At 47.2% G+C, this 9191-nt stretch overlaps 1 protein-coding gene across 5 annotated transcripts in view; it reads left to right on the top strand.

Moving 5' to 3' along the window:
- IGSF11 (immunoglobulin superfamily member 11) overlaps positions 1-9191 on the top strand; it is a 99075-nt gene that overhangs the window by 79318 nt on the left and 10566 nt on the right. The window contains exon 1 of one of the 5 annotated variants that reach the window (XM_026851408.1): positions 2347-2354. The exons of the other annotated variants lie outside the window; for them this stretch is intronic. The gene's annotated coding sequence lies outside the window, so the exon portion shown is untranslated. Of the gene's footprint in view, positions 1-2346; positions 2355-9191 lie in introns of those variants that run through there. 5 annotated transcript variants of the gene reach the window in all.

Here is a 9191-nt window from a genome sequence, read left to right as displayed (position 1 = left end):
TATAAGAGACAGCTTCTAGGTCATATCAAATCAGCCCAGGCATCAGTGTCTGGCCAGGTGGCTGCGGGCAGAGGGCTGGCCATGCAGCTGGCAGCACAGGAGTAGTAGGACTCACAGTCAAGTCACAAAGCAGGAAAACTTTTAGGGGAGCTTAAAGGCACGGTAAACCCTGAAGAACATCTGCAGAATATCCTTTTACTTGCAAAGCTTGTATACTCCACAGGATGAGAGCATTCCATACACAATACACAAAATGGGGGTGGGAAGCATATAGCCAACTTGCTGGCATTGCCTCAGCCAAAAGTTGAGGGCTGCTGGACCAGATCCTTTAAGAATCTGATACTCATCCTGGTGACAGTCCTTCCTGACTTCAAGGAGAATGGGATTATGCTTATGGGAATGATTTTATTTTAAATAACTTGATTTTATTTTGTTTTGTTTTAGGCACCCCTTTGTTGAGGGACCAGCCCATCATAACTCCCCATAGGCCATCCTAACCAACCACGGGGTGATGATGGTGCTGGAATATCCTGGTATTGGGGGGAGGCAGGTAAGGTGGGTACCCCAGGAATTGTTGTGAGAGCTCCTCTAAATTTGGCTCAGAGAAGTGGGGCCGTTTCTTGGGGAGTTATTTCCTACCCCCAGGCCCTGCTGTCCATGGCCCCCTGCACTTCCTTAACCCCAATCCCAGCTCCCAGGCTGCTACTGCAGCACCACATTCCTCTCCTCCAACCTCTCCTTCCTGGGGCTGCCCTTGGCCCCTCTCCAGCCTGATCTAAATATGGCCCAGCCTTCACTATCCCCCTTTCAGGGAACTTTCTCACATAAGAAGTCCCAGCTCCTTGGAGTGCTTACTGCTGATCCGAGCCCTGACGTGACCTCGGTAGCTTTGTGCCATACGTGCATCCTTTAGTGCATGGGTGCACTCCTGTTTGTGGTGGAGCCCGTCAACATCTGGGTGGGTGGATGGGTGCATTGTGTTCCTGTTACCTTGCTGCCTTGTCATTTCTGGAAGATGCAGCAGCAGCACCAAAGCCTGAGTTTCATGTGGCTAGCTGAGGTTCCTTGTGTCTGCAGGGTAGGAGCCACACAGCAGCATGTCCCTGCATCACCCAGCCTGGGCCCAACAGGCCAAGCACTCTCTTCTCTGTCCATCACCCTCTGCTCTTCCTCAGTTTGGGAGAGGATGAACTTGGTGCTTTTCTTAAAAGTAGTTGAACCATAGGTTGGGATTATTTGTACTGGAGATAGACCTAATGATGGTTGTGTCAGAGTAGGTCAAAAAGCCACTCAAGTGGGAGTTTGCAGACCTAATGATGGTTGTGTCAGAGTAGGTCAAAAAGCCACTCAAGTGGGAGTTTGCAGTCTGTGTTTCAATGGCATTTGTCCTGTAATGGTGGCAGGAGGTGGAGGGATAGGCAGAACGCATATCTCTCAATGCATTCTATATTAATGTGTTAAAAGTCACTGATGAGCCAGTTCTCCTTCCCCCATGCCCACCTATTTTCCCATTCAGCTGCACCCTGTGCTCCTGCCTCTCCCCACCACACACAAGATGTATATTCCAGCCTGCCCATCCTGCCTTCTTCTCTGCCAGCTTCCCTTCCTGGGCTTTAATCTTACTCCTTATGGGCTCTGTCCTTTCCACTCAATATACCATTGAACATATTTAAATCTCAAGTTGTTTTCCCTTATTAAGCAGTTTATCACTATGTTGTGCTTTTTTTTTTTTCTTTTTTTCTTTTTTGTAACCAGGAGAGAAGGAAGAAATTTATTCTTTTGACCATAAATCATTTACAAAGCTGCTGGGCCGTTAATGTATTTTTTATGGCTCGGCAAACAGAAAATAGGAGTGAGCGTCTTAGTAGAGCTTTGCCGACCTGTTTTAATTTCAGCTCCCTGACCCTGATTCTCTGTTCTTCAGTCTTGGGAGCAGATACATTTCCCTTGCAGAGGCACCAGTGGATACCTTCTCCCGACAGAGGCAACTTGGCTGTGCAGCAATGTCACATGATGTTGCCAAGCTCTTGGCGCTGCTCCACAGTGTGACACATCTCTGCTCACGGGGCTGTGCTAGGAGAATACTAGCAAAGAAATGGGATGGACAGGGTGGGAACCCGAGCCTGTTTTTGCTTTTAGATCCTGGGAAGACCTCTAATTAGACTCCTGCTCTGGGTTAAACAAGTTACATACAGCTCTCATCCCATGCACCCTTATCCTGTATTTTGCATGTTGTGGGCTCAGCTGGCCTCAGGTGTGGTTACAGATACCCATGGGGATGCTTGAGTATGCTTTCCAAGACAGTGACTGGCCATGGCAGTGCTTCCCAAAGGTTAAGAGCTGGCTCCTGCGAGGTTTTACAACGTGCTTTAGGAAAATGAAACCAGTGTATGCCTTCCCTGCTCTCAGTCAGTTCTGTACCTTTTCCCTCTTTTAGGAAACGTAGATACATATCTTGCTGTAAAAGGTGCATTTTCCTTTCTGATGTGCTGTGACAAGCAGTGAGATAATTAAGAGGAGGGATGTGGGAGGTTTATTTCAGCATCTGAGCTAGATGAATAGGAAAGTCTGCAGCTCTGGGCTGTTGTTGCAGGCTCTCTGCAAACTCAAGCTGAGCTTCCCACCTTAAATGTGCTTGCCTGAACATTTGATAAGCTTTCATTCCCAAGTCACTTCGGCTAAAGTAACTGGCCATGGTCATTTAAAATGTTCCCGCCCCTAGACATTCATTACTGTTGGATGATGTCTCCACTGTAGCAGTAAGAAGAACAGCATGCCTGCAATGCAGCTTTCCTCTTTCATGGCAAAGCAAGTTAGCCTGTCTTTAAACCTTCAAGTTATGCTAACTAATGCCTAGCTGTGAGATGGAGGCATATTTTCCTTTGTGCTTTTGCTAGTTTTTGGGCAAAAACCTTGAGCTGAGTGACAAGGCAAACAGTAGAGGATGACAACCTCTTAGGTTCCTGTGGCAGGATTCCCTAGAGCTAATCTATCACAGCACTTAGGGGGTGAAGGAGGAGGGACTGCCAGCCTCAACTCTGTAGAAGACAACAAATAGGGAGATACCTTTCTGTGCCCAGCTAAACTTTCATTTTGCTCCTTGCCTGTGCCTGTGATTTGGAAAATGGTGCTTCAAGCATCTCTGGAGAACCTGAAGAGGGAAAGAAATGACTGGCACCCTGTTGCAAGGGCACACCACCCTGGCTGTATCTTGGGTATGCTGCTTCATTGTGGCCTTCAGCCATCTTCTGTAGACAGATTGCATGCTCCTGATTTGCCCACCTGTGTCCTGGGGGGATGAGTCATTGATGACTCTGATGCTGGGCACAGCCAGGAAGGGACAAAGTTGACACCAAATGGTCCCGTAGAGTGGGCTGAATTAGGTTTATGCACCCCTCCCTTCTTTCAGTTCAGAGGAGCAATGAGTGAGCACTTGAGTGAGTTCCTGATCCTCTCTGGGTCCCCTCTGGTCTTGCTCATCTGCTAAAGCAAACAAATTCCCCAACCTCAATAGTGCAGCTGCTCCTTGAGTCCTCTGCAAATGCTGTGAATTCAAGGACTGCCAGCTCAGATCACAGCAGTCTCTGTTTCCAGGCAATGTCGCATACATTGGAGGGAAGTGTTAAACTTTCCATAATGTACCTAATTGTGCAACACTATACCATGGAGAGGGGATTAATGAATGCCCCAGAGCACAGCGATTGATTAGTTTTATCCTAGCTAATGTCATTGTAGATGCTATTTTTGTTCCTATCAATGTCCCTTCCTATTTTTATAATCTTGCTATAATACAATGCAGTTGGATTTTTATCTCTAACTTGCATGTATACTGCATTTGAGGCAGCAGAGATACAAGGCAACCATTCCAGCTAGCAGGAGCTGCGAAGAAGGCAGCTCTCCTGGCAGCTCCAGCCAGGCTGGATAGAGACACAGAAGAGAAGACAGTACTGGGAGCACAGCGGGACTTCAGAGTTGGAAAGGACCATTTGGGTTATCTGGCCCCTGACCCTCCTATCACCATGGCATCTGTAAACCAGATTTGGGTTCTTGTTCCCACATTGCACTCGTTAGGAAGCTGCTCTAACACTATGCTCTTCTCACAGTTCAAAAACCTCTTTTGCATCTCAAGACTGTAACTAATTAAACACAAGCGTTAAGATCTGTTGGAAGAGCACCGTTCAGGTTACACAGGGAGCTTAACATAATGCGATCTCTGCTACATGGAGAGAACAGCCCCTCTCGATTTCCCTAGCAGGTTTGAATGCTCAGCAGTTCAGCAAATCAAACCCTTGAGTTCTAAACCTGAGCAAATGAGGATCTCGCACTAATAGGGACCCTTTGAGGATACCTGGAGCTGAGTGACTTGTTTAGCAGGACCCATGGAGTCTGTGCCAGAAATGGGCAAGGAATCAAATTCCTCAGTGTGTTATGAGAGCCCCTTTTCCACCCCTGCAAGAGCTAGTCCAACTCCTCTAACAAGGACATGGGAGGGAACTGACACCATTCTTGAAGTATGTATAGCTGAAAGCTTCCCTGCATTTTTTTTGGTCTTAAAGTCCAGTTTTTATCCCCCCTATGGCTGTAGGTTGGGGAGGTCAGGGACAGGACAATGTGCTCCATGTCATCTCAATCAGACAGTTGTTTGAAATCCAGCTCCTAGCTGGCCTGCAGAGAAAGACCCACTTCTAAAAGGGAGGATGGCAGGGCTGGTAGTGACTGCTATTCACCAGGCTAACAGCTGAGGCCAGAGCAGAATGGGTCAGCAGGAATTTTCACTGTTAGCTTTCTGTCTAGTTCAGATGAGACTACAAATGGTAAGGGAGAAGGGTCGGTGTGATCAGCACAGATTTACATGTAGCCAATGTCCCCTATCAGCTGGTCTACTTCTTGGCATGAAACACTGCAGGGCTCAAGTTCAAGATCGTGACATTGTGTTTTCTCCCTGGATTAGTGCCTACTAGCCCGCATATCCTACAGGGTGGGCATCAATCCTGAGATTGCTCTTACTGTGGTAAAATGGATCTATTTACTTGGGAGGCTCCATGCTGAAGGCATGTCTAGAAACCACCAGTTTTGTCTGATGATTTCTCCCAGGGATAAAGGAGCTTAGCGATTAACTTGGCTTTTGACCTGCATTTAACAGAGAGAGTAACACTGTACACACCTCAGAGAAAAAGTTAGTGTCAGTGTAGGTTTAACTCCAATGTTATGGAGATCTTGCTTTAAAACCGTGTGTTAGTTTTCCTGCTGTTTGTTCCCATCTGTCTTGCAGAGCCAGCAAAGTTAGGAAGGAAAGAGTTGGAAATTATTTTGCCTTATACAGTGTCAGGTTACTGTCCCACTGATAGACCTGTGAGTCAGAAAAAGCCAGCATGAGCCTTGTTTTGGGATATTGTACCTGTTCAAATAAAGGGAATGGGCTTATTCCCAATAAATTCTGAGTCTGGTGTCTGAGATATCTGAAGTTTAATGTAGATGTTTCAGAGAACAAAATGGCCAAACTCTGTCCAATTACAACTTCTCTTTTTAGCTCTGAGCTATGCGCTTGTCCATCATTGTGATGGGGATAGTGCAGAAAGAGCTGGACAGGGCGAGGGGAAGGGACAAAGTTGGCAAGTGTGATGTGCAGGGCTGTGTTGTAGAGAGGGAGGGGCAGGGACCCGGAGGCACCACTGGTGAGAGCTATGGGAATTACAAGAAAACAGGGTCTACTGAGTACTGGACCAGACTGCTAAGCTGTGCTGCACAGCACATTGTCTGGGAATTTAAAGGCTAAATTAGACAAGATTCTTTTGGGAGCTATGCTAGAATGTCTCTGTCTCTCCTTTCTGACAGGAGCCTAACATTTTCTTGGGTGCTTAGTGTGCCCCACAGCCTCTCAGGGAAGGCTCCCTATAGAACATGTGCCCACAAGCTGGGGCATGGAGTCAATCCTCCTGCGGATATCTTTGGACCAAAGTTTGCCTTCTCCTTGCTGTGAGCTAGCAGAAGGGCTATAGCATGGTGGTGCCCTCCCTTCTTCTGACCTTTGCTTCCAGCTTCCAGTAGAATTGTTCCAAGGAGGTCTCTGCCAAGCAATCCTCCCCAGGAAAGTTTGTGCTAGGGCACATTGGCCCTTGGGTACAGTCTATGACATCATGCATCTGTCCCAGATGCCCGTCCTGCAGAAGGCTGGAAGTTTTTCCATGGTAGAAGTTCCTTAGTAAACTGGAAATAATTCAGCCTAGCTAGGTGTTAACTCAGATCTGTGCTCTTGTTGGAGCGCTTGGTGATGCTGGTTCCATAAGCAGGGTGGAATCTACTGTAAGCTGCCTTCAGAGACTAGGCTGGGTAAATACTGCTTTTGGTTAGAGAGATTCTGAACTAGCAAGTGTAGCACATCTAGAATGACAGGAGGATGCTCAGGCCCTGGTGAGAACGGGCAAGACCAGTGTTCAGGCAGCTTGTTGAGCAGCCTGTTTGGGTGCTGTCATATCATGCTGGATAAATTCAGTGTTATCAGTGCTTGCAACTGCATGTCATGATCCTTCAGGGGCTTTTGAATGGTTGCTGCACTAACAGATCCTGTGGCAGAAGTACTCCCTGCATCTGTTTCTGTCTCCTCCAGCTGTGAGTCACTCCTTCCTGGGCTGGAGGTTTTGCTGCTGCTCAGTGTGGTGAGCTGGCAATGTATCTCAGCTGATTTGGGGTGGGAGACATTTCTCTCCTTTAGCACAGAAGGCAGCTCTGGTCCCAGACTCAGAGATGTGAGGCAGGCCAAAGGCACAGTGACTTGTATTTTCCTTTCATCTCAGGAAAAAGGCTGCTCTGCAGTTTCTCCCTCAGTTGTCTGCAGTTGTAAGATCGAACACTGTGTTCCTACCCTGTTCTCGGAACTTTTGAGTGACCTCATCTTTGTCTCTCTAAAGAGAGACCCAAAATGTCATACTGCCAAAGGCATCTTCCCCAGCACGTGGCAACAGGATTGCTAATTGCGCTGGGACAGGGGGGAGCCATTCCCTGGGTTTTGGATGCAAGCTGATACAGCTTGAAGCTTTATTCTGATTTTCCCCCCATCCACACACATTTCTGCATGTTTTCGCTTGAGGTCTGGAGGTGCAGAATGCATGCAGCTGAGGGGTTTTTTCATCCCTTTCACACCTCCCTCCCTCCTTTCTCCTCTGGCCATTGGCTTGCCTGGCTTGCCAGCACTGCAGAACCAACCTGTACCTTGGCCTCTGCATATGCAAAGTCCTGCTAGCCCAGCTGTGCATGCCATTCAGTGTCAGGAGGTTGCTGCTAGCAAAGTCAAATGCTGTGACTTATCAACCCTTGGGGGCCCTAGCAAAGTAGAGTGTCCTCCAGAAGGTGAGGCAGGGCAGGAGCTTTACTTTGATGGTATGAATGGCCCTCCAGAGAAACTTCTGTTGTTCTGTGGTCCTAAGCTAAATATGGTGGGGGGAGACCATCTCTGTGCATTGTACTGCAGCCCAGCCAGTGATACCCAGATATCTTGCTGAGCGTGGTTGCCTGTGAAAACCAGGTGCTGGGGATGTAGAGGAGGGATGATCTAGCAGTAGAGGAGGATGTGCCCTTAGCACAACTTCAGCAACCTGACCATAGTGATTCCTAAAGGCACAGCCTCTGAGGGCCCTGTGGTCTGTGACCATCTGTCATCAGGGTGACATGGGCTGGTGATTGTTCATCAGCTGTTCAAGCTATAATCTGTTTTTTTGATGTGAAGTGATGGTAGTGGAGGTCCTCCTTTCACTCACGGGGCTGTCAGCCAAGGTAATTTGCTGGTCTTGCTGGTGATCTCTGACAGAGAAGTGTGGCAGTGAGCAGGAGCTGGGAGTATTTTCAGTCAGCTTAGTATGAATCGGTGTGCTAAGATGTGCCCATGTTTTTCAGCTTCACTGCATCTGGTATATTCTGAAGTCTCTTGTAGGGCAGCTGGCAAACATGTTGCAGAATCTGCTTCCTTCTCATACCTATCAGGGAGGCAAATGCTGGGCGCGGGACTGGGCCCTACATGCTTGGGTCATGATGTATGAGCTATCTGGATGGACTCCTTCGTGGATGCAGGGGAGGGAGCTGAGTGTGCTACTTGGAAAAGCAGAAGTGAGCCATCAAAAATTAAATCAGAGAGATCCGTTGCCAGAATAATTACTTGGTCCTGGAAATATGAAGAAACTCTAAAAGAGGTTCTGTAGCCAAAACACTGTTCTGCTGGCTGGTTCCCTGATAGGGAACAACAAAAAAAAAATGGAACATCCGTTCTAATTAATGATTGGAGTTTGCTGCATCAGGATCAAAGGAGAAAGCCATTTGCTGAATAAAGCTAAGATCAAAGTGTCCTAGGTACAGGAAGGGCCCATTCTCCTTTCTGCTGACTGTGGTGTACCCTGCTCTTCCTCCAGGCACACTGCTTGCGGGGATGCTTACTTACTAAGTGAGGAGCACATACAAGAGAGGGTGTAATGGCCATTGTAACCCAATTCTAAGAGACAATTTGGTGGCGATCGATTCTTGTTGTCTCTCACAAGTCATTAAACTTCTCTGAATGCTTAGAAAAGATCTGGACTGTGTACCTTTGCAAAAGGAGACCCTTTACAACATCCTTTACTCGATTTTTCTGACCTCTTATGTATAATTTGACTTAGTAGACTGGGCTGTATGTGTGTGCATATATCTATATTTGCATTTATATCTACCCACGGGAATTCAAATCCTCATTCCTCAGGCTGCATTGAAAAATCCTTATCCCAATAGATATGCTAAATTTGAAATCTCTTCCTCCCTCTCTCCCCTGCCTCCCTCCTTTTGCATTAATGCAAAGCCACATTTTTGCAGCTCCTAATTTTGAAATGTTTGAATGTGTATCATTTGGTTGACTTTTCCTATTAGGTATCTTCCTGGGCATACATGTTTGTAAGTGTATGTGTCTTTTGTATGCATCCACCTGTGTTTAGGGACATGAGTACTGGTGTGGAAGGATGCAGTCATGTAGGTACTTGCATAGAGGGGCAAGTGCACATGTAAGTGTGTTACATTTTTCTAGTAGTCTGAGATACAAAGAAAGATGCTGTAGCTTCTGAAGAGGTTTTTGCTCTTTGAAGATCTTCTTTTGCTTCTTTTGAAGATCTTTGCCCTTTCAGCTGTCTCCCTGGGAGAAGGGTTGTGTTGTATTAATGCCCCCCCCCCCCCCCCCC

The sequence above is a fragment of the Athene cunicularia genome (assembly GCF_003259725.1).
Source record: "Athene cunicularia isolate RWA chromosome 1 unlocalized genomic scaffold, athCun1 chr1_part1, whole genome shotgun sequence".
Classification (NCBI taxonomy): Eukaryota; Metazoa; Chordata; class Aves; order Strigiformes; family Strigidae; genus Athene; species Athene cunicularia.
Note: the sequence above shows the minus strand (reverse complement) of the source record. Positions and strands in the feature narration are given on the sequence as shown.